The following is a 10323-nucleotide window of genomic DNA, read 5'->3' on the forward strand; positions in this document are numbered from 1 at the left end:
CAAAGACCCAAGCCTGCTTTATCCTTCATATAGGATGGGTTCTGATATTTATTGTACCCTCATACCCCGATACAAGACTGTTCAGGTCAGTTAGAGTTGTTTCAGTACAACTGATGGAAGAATAAATTATATACAAATGACCTTATTCTTGTCTAGGCTGAATCCTAATCATTCCTTCTCATGCAAAACAGACACAAAGAGCATATTAAATGCTACCAAATCACACTTCTCCTCTTAAATTCAGCAGTTATGGAACATTTTGCTTTTGCATTTTTCTTTTATCCAGATGTTAACATGCATCTCAAGGCACAGAACACCCAGAAATTTGAACAAAGGTGTACAGCAGTTTGGGAAGGTAAATCAGAGCTTGCTTTAATTCAAACAGTTTGGAATTACCATAATAAAAGAGCCATGCAATCTGGATATTTACCATGGGGGCTTGTTGCTGTGTTGCCCCACTGTTGACACCATGACAGTTCTGAGTTACCCACATCCCACTAGCTCAGATCCATCACATCTCCATTCTGGAATGTGACTCTTCTGACACTGGTCCAAATGCTTCTCTCTCAAACTCATTTTGTCAGATTTTAATGCAGTGAAAATGCAATCAGAAGGACACATTGGTTTTGTTTTCTCTGGCTTTGCAAGGGTGAGCTCTGGTTCTGCTTTCTCATATGCTGAAATTCAGAGCAATCTTCCAGGTTTCACTGACTTCCTGCTGGAAAGGGGGCACAGTGCTTTCTGTGGGTGTCCATGCTCTACATCACATGCTACGTAGGTTTCTGTGGATCTTTGTTATCCTACCCACAGTATATAGGGCTGAACATTATGAAAAGTCACTAATTTTTCTTGTTCTGGCTTCAGGAAAAGGAGGATAACAGACTTACTGTGTTGGATTCCTGCAGTGGTAAGTATTCATCAGTCAACTCCTGATCCTGAGATGAGCTTTGAGCTTCTCTTTGGGTTCCTTACACACCAGGAACCAGCATTTTCCAACCTGTCCAATAGAGTGACTTTTTATAATGTATTGAAAGCCCAAGAATTCTCAGTTGAGAGGGTCTACAGATATTCTGTCTCACACCTGCCCTTAGCATCTGCATGAACCACAGTTCAGCAGAGCATAAGCCTTGGGAGCACAGTGCAAGGAAGATATTAATTATTAAACTCTCTTTGTAGGTATTTAAGACTGAAAGAGAAGCCATAGTTAGGGTGAGGAAATAGATTGATTTTTTTAAAAAAATGCACTTGTTACATTGGTGTAAAAGCAGGTCTTCACATAGTCGTGGAATGGTTTGGATTGGAAGGGACCTTAAAGATCATGTAGTTCCAACCCCTGCTGTCACTGACTAGACCAGGTCTTATCTAATGTAACCTTTTTTTTTCCTTCTATTTTGGGAGAAAGTATCTCAGTATAAAAGTGCATTTAGCGGTTTCAGTCCTGTTTTGAACTTTGGCTCTATACTCAAATCCTGAGCTTGCACAGCTCTTCCTAAAGTTCCTTGTGTTTTGACACAGGAGAGTCTGAAGTTAGGGAGGTGTGTTGTTTAGTCAGATGTGTTTTTTCCAGCATTCTTACTGAAGAATGCAAAAAATTACACCTAAGCTCAACTCAAGCACGAGTAACACCAGGGGATTACTTAATGTCTGATTTCAAGACTTTGAATCACCAAGGCCTTAATTACCACAATGGCAACTGTGAAATGTCACAGCCCCAACCACTGCTGTGGCCACACAATGCTGCTCTTTTCTTTCCCTGTTAAGAATAGGTTTGCTCATTCATATTGCAAATAAAGAAACATCTTTAGGACACAATCTGCAAACAGTGAAGTCATTAAATAACTGACTTCAGCTCACATGAGAAATGTTACTTGCCTGAATAGTAAAAGCAAAACCACTGCCTTGGTGAACAACCCACCATGATCTCAGGGTGACAGCACTGCATCAATGGCTTGTAAGTTCAAGCAAGACATAAATGAAGACATTAATGAGTAAGTGTCCAGACAAATCGATGTATGGATATTAATTCTTAACAAAGATGGTTAAATATTTTCACCCAATAAACTATTCAACAAATAATATTTTGAAGCACATAATGAAAAAGTCTTCTTTATACCAGCTCTGAATAAGAGCCTTCTATGTCTTTTGGATGTTTAGCTGACAAATAATGCAGCTATAAGAATTTGAAAATCCTGTACAGTGCATGTGCAGTCCACTGGCTCCACACATACATCTACAATCTGGAGTTGTGCAGCCTGAAATAAACACAGCTGTGTTTATCTGAATGTGTGATCCCATGTACATGGGAGAAAGTTCAAATAAATGCACTTGGTGTGATGATGCTGTAAATGCAGCGAATGCATTTGTCAGATGTGTGATGATGCAATCTCTTAAATAAACAGACTGAGCTGTTTGTTTGACTCCTGAGCTACAGAGACATAAAAATATATGTACATTAATTGAAGTCAATAAAATGAAATCCAAAACAGCTATAAGGTCTCAATTGAACCTTAGCTGAAAATTAATTTGTTGTCCTTATATCAAGAATAAACAAGCTCTATGTGTTGGTATTAAGCGCATGGTGTAAGTTTTAGACAGTTAGAGACTAAGAGAATTGATAACCATCAGTTCTGGTTTTAGTGGACCAATATAGTTTTTTCCTAAGATGGTCCATTGTCCAAGACCAACTCTAGAAACTCATAGAATCATAGAATTACTTTGGTTGGAAGGGACCTTAAACACCATCTCATGCCAGCCATCTTCCACTAGCCCAGGTTGTTCCAACCCCCATTCAACACTGTCTTGAACACTTCCAGGAATGGAATATCCACAACTTCTCTGGGCAACCTGTACCAGTGCCTCGCCACCCTCTGAGTAAAGAATTTCTTCCTAAAAAGAAGAAATTATGGGATATTCCAAATTTTTTATGTCATCAATCAAAGCAGTAACTCTATTTTACAGATAAAATATCTTTTGTTGTGATGTGAGGTCTGCTCAATACTCCAAAGAACCAATAGTCCAGGGAAATAAGTTTATGATGAGCTGAAGAATATGTGAAGGAAAAAGAAAAACTGAATGAATGTAGATGTTAACAAAGCTGTTGTTTTACTCAGAGTAACATTGGCTCAGCATTTCACTATAAACTCATTCAGAACAGCAAGTTACTGGAAAAAATCCTCCACTTGAGAAATATGCAATAGTTACTGATGAGTCAGAAGTTGGAAGTAGTGACACCACTACACTATTAAAAAGTCCCACTTTCCAATACTGTCTGACTGCTCTGCAACCCGAAATAACATCACTTCAGAAGCACTGTAAAGCTTTTTTCATTTGTCTTAAGCATATTCCCTTGGAAAACACAAGCTGTACAAATGGTCTCCTGGATGGTTATAGTGGAATTAGACCATCAAATTTCTTGACTTATGTGCTTTAAAATCTTGCCCAAAAGATGGCACTAACATTGTTTTTAGTAACATATATTGGATATAGATTCAATTCTTCCCCCATGTAAAAAGCATCTTCAAAATGGTCACAAATATATGTTGGAAGAACGTGCTTAATATGCACTATGTCAGCTGACAATTGGTATATAGAAATTAAGCTTCCCTCACGCTTGGATCATCAGACACTGCACAGAAACTATTGCTGGGCCAGCAGATGTATCTGTCAAACTACAGAAACACTGAGCTATGAAACCTTCATCCCAACCAGGACTATTTAAATCTGTGTAATATGCCATACAATATACCAGAATGGTATCATACATTTAAATCATGCACTATTAAATCTCTTGAAAAGTATGCTAAGACTAGATCAACTTCATTGAACAATTTATATATGATTTAAAATATTCAAAGAAGTATTACACTGCTGAATTTTATTATCAGTAATTTATTTAAAATATTTAAATTAGACACCTTATAGGGGATGGGAAATAGTTTGCATGTCTCCTTAAGCAGTGGAGGAACCTATTTACAATACTTTCAGTGTTTATGTTAGTATGGTTGGTTTGAGTATATGCAGAGATCATGTTGCTTCTTTGCACTCACAGGTCATGCCAACAGGCTTGAAGAAGGTGGGCCTCAAAAGAGTTAATAATTTGCCATTGCTCTAACAAGAACAGATCTTTTTACAGGCAGAAGGCTCAAGTGGGGCTACCCTAATTTACAGCAGCACTGGGAAGATAAATCTCACTGGCTTCAGTCTTGCTCCAATTGAAGCCAGCAGAAGATATGACCCAGCTTTCAGTATTGTGATCTTCTTCTGAATATCTGGTGGTTTTTATTTCCATGTCATCCTCCTTCCATGATAGCAAAACTCATACAAAACCTTGAGATATGTGTTAAGATACTGTGATAATGCTGAACACTAGATAAAACCAGAGCAAGTGACATACAAAAAGAACAAGACAAATGGGTCAGTGTGATAGGCATGACGAAATTATTGTCAACTCTTTTGCAAGTACTGTAATGAAGGATAGATTTGAGGAGCAGAGAGGAGAAAGTTTAAAGGAGGATCTTGGAAACTGATTATAAAGGCAACATATGAATGAAAGGAAAAGAAGGATGATGCCACAGAAGGTCTTGAATGAGAAGTCCAATAGCTTATGCTCTATGCAGTCAACACAAAGGATGTTGGAGCCAGGAGGGAGCAGCCATGGGTTGAAACTGTGTTAGAAAGTGTCAGGAGAGGAGATAGATGAAGAGTGATGTACTGAGATGGCAATGCCACCCTGGCAGAGAAGCTAAAAGGAGATGGAGCAATGCAGGGAGATGGGAACATGGCCTGGAGGCACAGCAGAGAAATGGGGAAATAGTGGAATGGAGAGATGTCAGAGGTAAAGAAATAGCTTGGATTGGTGCAAGGATAACAGTGAAGGAAGCAAGGAGGAGCCATATGTACTGGGCTTCTCTTTGTGGGATCTAATCTGGGGATTGTGCACTTGCTTGTATTGAATTTAGCCCCCAAATGAGAATGAGAGTGAGTGTGAATTACAGTGAGATGATGTGTATAAAAGTTTTCACTCGAAGAAGATGTACCACAAATGAGGAGGGTGAGGAATTGCAGGAGTTGCCCCAAAGCACATTTAATGCTTAACACCACCTCCTTATGAAATCAAAGTAATTTTTGTACCTGGCCTTCTGCTAACAAACCCCTCCTGAAGTCAGCTAGTTAAAGAAAGGCACGGAAAAGGAAGGTGAGCTCCTTGTGGAGAGAAGACCTTGCCACTGGCTTTTACATTTTGTTTCACTTTCTAAAAGACAGTGCATTATTCCTGCATTTTTGTTATTGTATCCAGAGCAAGCCAACCTTTATTCCCCCTCACCCTTAAACTTCATTTCTCTTTGTGGAAGGAATTAGTCAGGGAGAAAAAAGAAGTGAGGACCAATGATTGCACCACAAATCAGTAAGAGAGGCATCATAACGAAATTGGGGAATTCACAAAAGGGAAAAATTAGATGCAGCTACTGAGACCACCAACCACAGGTGGGTTCTCTCATATTAACATAAAACCTCTCAGTTAAGAGGAATCAGAAGAGCCCGGCACCAATTATTTTAAGCTGCCATTGCCATTCCTGTTGAGGTTCTGTTCAGTCCACAAGAAAAATCTCACACCGTGTTTGAAGGGCCTGAAAATCCCCGAACCATTGCTAGGGAACTCCCCACGATATTCCAGCACACAGAATTTTGGGGCTTTTTTATTCTGCAGCACAACTCATCACTTAAATACAACCAGTGTCCTTTGCATAAAACTAGAGGTGCTCATCTGGTTACCAGCCCACTGAACCATCCTGCAAGAACACACCTGGGGGAAAAATACCTCCTACAATAGGGTGCTGGACCATAACAGGACTCCGCTGCCCCTTCCTCTCCCTTGCTTAATGAATTTTTCAAAAACCAAAGGGAACTGCCATCCTAACAACAGGAACTGGACAATTTGCAGTAGGTGCTACGCATGGTAGTGCTAGTAGCAGCAGGAGTGCCATGAATATGGAAGTGAGGAGCTAACAGGAGGAAGAGACATTTGGAGAGAAGTATCTTGCTCAGCTTCTCATAACAAAAACTAGTTTTAAAATCTTCAGCAGTGAAGCAAATGGGTAGGGTGTCACCAGTTCCGCTGAAAACTCACTTGCACCTTATGGTCACCATCTGTGGTGTGGAACGTTTTCAACCTTGACAAAGCAGATTTGTCCGAGGATATTTCCGCTCTTTGAAATAAGAGAATTAGCTGTGGTAAAACCGGAACCTGTGTTGGCACATCTATACTCAGGCAATCTCTGGAAGAAAGAAAAAAAGTATATCATTGCAACAAGCGTCTGGTTGCCAACCTGTAAAAAATAACACCCTGCCACCCCCGGCCAGCTCCAGCTGTGTCAGTGCTGAGCAACACCAAAGGCCACTGGCTCTTCCTCCTCCTCTTTAAAATATGATGTGCCTTTTTAAAAGCCCATGAGAAGAAAGGCACATGCAGCAGGTGGTCACATCTGTGCCCACTTCCCTCCATCCTGAACAATTTGCTCCCAAGTGCTCCTGGTGAGGAAAACGATGGAAACTCTGGGCGTGAAAGGAGGATGAGGGTGGGTGGAAAAGGACAAAGGCAGGGACTCCAGCTTGCTTCTTAAAGGAGATCTTAAAGTCCATGAGCTGTTCACCCTGTTTCTTGCTCTATCTCAGTACGGCCACTGTCAGAGAATTCCCCCAGAGCCCAACTCGCTGACAAGCACAAAAATCAACATTTGTTTGAGATATATGCACAGCCATGCTCTCTATCAGTGTTGAGATGGAAGAGAAGTATAAAACATAGATGGTTTCCTTTTGATTTGCCTTCCATTTGAGGATTCTCCATTGGCTCTAATTGCACTCATAGTACTGCTGCAGTTGGGTATTTTCCAAAGAAATGAGTCAATAATCCAAATGATGGCTCCAGCTCTGGACAGAGCCTTTCATTTCAACTCATTTAAACATTTTAATAATTCCTTAAGTGTTATAAGGTTCCTGTGTCAAAACTGGAGAGGAGCATTGCAGGCCCATGGCTCCTCTCTGCTTTTGCTGGGATTTTCCATAGTGACTCCAGGAAAATCCTTTAAACACCCCAGCCTACAAAAGGGGGATCAACTGAATTGCTTTATCTCCAAGGTATATTGTGAGAGTAAATTTGTGCATACAACTATAGATTGTGGTTTTGAGAGGCCAGAAAATACTTGCTGAAATGGGAAAATCCAGTAGTGCATTTTAAAGAGATAATGATGCTCTGCTTTCCCTGACCACCACCCTGAATGACCCAGATATTTTAAAGTTTTGATGTTCGAGGAAGCAGAGGGCCAATCACTCCTAGAGCTAAGCACAAAAAGTTTAATCTGTTCTATCCAGTTTTAATCTTGTTTTCCTTGATTTGAATTTTTCTTCATCCCCCAAATTCTCCTATTCCTCCCCATGAAGAGGTGGATTCTCAGTGAGCTACACTTGAGCAGAGATGAGTAGCATTGTTGGGCTAATTAGAATCCAATTAACACAGTCAAATTTAACCACTTCACTTTCAGTTCTGGTGGGCAATGTCACACGCTCCAGTGACACAGGAAGTACTGAAGTGATGTGAATTAAACATCATTAGCTACTGGCAACCAGCAGAGGTACAGGACAGCATAGTCTGCCTGCAGAAACCACAAGAAAGGGCTCAGATCTCACCATCAAGAGCTTCATGTGTAACTCTGGCCTTTAAAATGTGTGACAATGACTCAGAATGGGGAACATGAGAAAATCTGCCGAAAAAGCAGTTTGTCACGATGTGGGATTTGTTTCTTCAACATCTATAACCTCAGTTTCCTGATTCAGCAACTTTGATGCCTATAAATTAAAGAAATAAAGTGAAATTTCATTGCCTTTGCATGGGATGGAGGTGTGACTGGATCCAAAAGGAAAAGCACTTTGGAGGACAGGAAATACATTGTAATGTGCCTGGGCTCAAAAGGAGTGTCACCAGTGAAGTTAGGAGAACCCTTGTGTGATCATTAAGCTTATCAAAGTCTCAGTAATAATCAAACATGGTGGAAGTATTGGCCTGATTGAAGTCAGGGTAATACTTCCAACCTCTCACCACATGTTTCTAAAGCATCCAAAGCCCAGCACTGGGGCTGAAAAGCAAAATCAAAATAGAACAGATAAATAATAAATTAAATAACATAAGTTAAAGCCTTCTGGAAATGAAAACTGATTAGCCAGATTTCACAGAGGGTTTCAATTAAGCCTGTTTCTCATTTTTGTTTATCTATATTTAATACTGATAAATAATGTTATTTCATTACAAGTCTCTGACGGGTGTTTCTAGTATTTCTTAAAGGGATAGTTAGGCTTAAAAACCCCCCATCACCTATGGAATCTGATTTAGTAAAATGGAAAAAGCACACTTATCTTTCTCCACTAATGATGTTTGCATGTTTTCTTGCATTCTGTTTCTCCTCTGACTTTCCAGATGTTAGAAATGGAGCTCTACCAAGTGTTCCCATCTTCTTCCTGGAGTATTGGCCACGACTGGGCTTAAATGCTGAGCTTCATGATTCATTTATTCACCCTCAAAGATAAGAGAGAAAGGCTCAAGAGGACCTATCTCACATGGTCCATATGCCCCTGAGACCTGAGGAAGAGAAGGAGTTTAGCCCTGACATGTAGTTTCTCTCCAGAGTTATGTGTGCTAACACCTGAGCCCATCAAATGCTTCTATTTACAGAGGAAGAATGACAACACTAAAAGGTCACTTCCAATAGGGTGACCACCACTTTATCCATCACATGATAACTCTGATCCTACCCATCCTTGCACAGCAAGTAGCTGAACTTCTCTAGTTTCAGCTGCTGGTGATCAGCTCCACATCCTGGAGGTGACCAGGTGGAAGTCTTCCCTGCACAGCTGTTCTTTAATTAAAAATGGTTAAGGGGCAAAGGGCCAGCACATTAATAGGCATGGGTTTTTTACAATGAGGATAGTAAAACATTGTTACAGAGTGCCCCATTCCTGTAAGTGTTCAAGACCAGGCTGGATGGGGCTTGGAGAAACCTGGTCTAGTGGAAGGTGTCCCTGCCCATGGTGGGGAGGTTTAAACTAGATAATCTTAAGGTCCCTTCCAAACCAAACTATTATGTGATTCTGTGATTTGCTTTAGATGAGGAGATGGAGCTTTACATACACAGAAGCACACAGGTGAGGGTTTTGGCTCCAAGCTCCTCCCACAAGTCATTCTCCTGCTCCCAAACAGTAATTTGACAGCCATGTACCATGACTTCAGCAACACAGAAAACAGCATTGAATTTCCTAGAGCAGCTTAACACTGTTTAATTGTGCTAATTTAACCCAGGTGGTCTCTGCAGCAGCCTTTGCCTTAGGCCTGAAGAGAAGCAGGGAGGGCAAAGGAGTGATTGTACGTGTTTGTAAGGGCTCAGAAACTCCAACTGAGACATGCAGAAACAATGTGTAGCATTTGCATGCTTTATAACAGCTCCTGCAACATCAGGGGAAGGTCTCGGCACTGGCCTCCTTCCAGGAAATCATCCTCCTTTACATGGCAAAGCCAGGCAGAGCACTGGGAACACCCAAGCTGCTGATAGAGGACTTGAAAGGACCTGTGGAGGCTGGACCTGGTAACGGACCAGAGATGTTTCTTCTGTGAAGATCATGTTCAGAGCCTGTCTTTGGATAACAGTGTGTGTTTTCCAGGTAATGCACCCATCTATGGTGACTCCAAGGACTAGTATGCTATAAACCATGGAGACTTTTTGCTCCCAGGATTTTAAGACAGAAAGGATTATGATTCTCTTTCAGAAGAGACTGGTTTGGGTTGGAAGATACATTAAAAACCATCTCATTCCAACACCTTGCCATGGGCAAGGACACCTTCCACTAGCCCAGGTTGCTCCAAGCCCTGTCCAACCTAGCCTTGAACACTTCCAGGGATGGGGCAGCCACAGCTTCTCTGGGCCTCACCACCCTCACAGGGAAGAATTTCTTCTTCATACATCATCTAAACCTACTGTATTTAAGTTTAAAGCCCTTACTCTTTAATTTTTGAAGAGTCCAGGTGATGATCTATTGTGTATTATAACTGTGCTATAAGCACCAGCACGTAAGAGTGATGCTTTTTTGAGTAGTAGATATGTGCTCTGCAGTGGAAAGGTAGGAATGCTATGCTAGAAGTCTTTTATTTGAATAACTATATGAGAAATACAAGGGTTGGCCTTCAGGAGGGAGGCAGGTAACACTCTCTGGAGCTGCATGGGGTGGCTGGTGTTGCCAGACCTGCTGTTGCAGTAGGAAATCATGTAGCTGAACTAGGAT

The sequence above is a fragment of the Pithys albifrons genome, chromosome 8, assembly GCF_047495875.1.
Source record: "Pithys albifrons albifrons isolate INPA30051 chromosome 8, PitAlb_v1, whole genome shotgun sequence".
Lineage (NCBI taxonomy): Eukaryota > Metazoa > Chordata > Aves > Passeriformes > Thamnophilidae > Pithys > Pithys albifrons.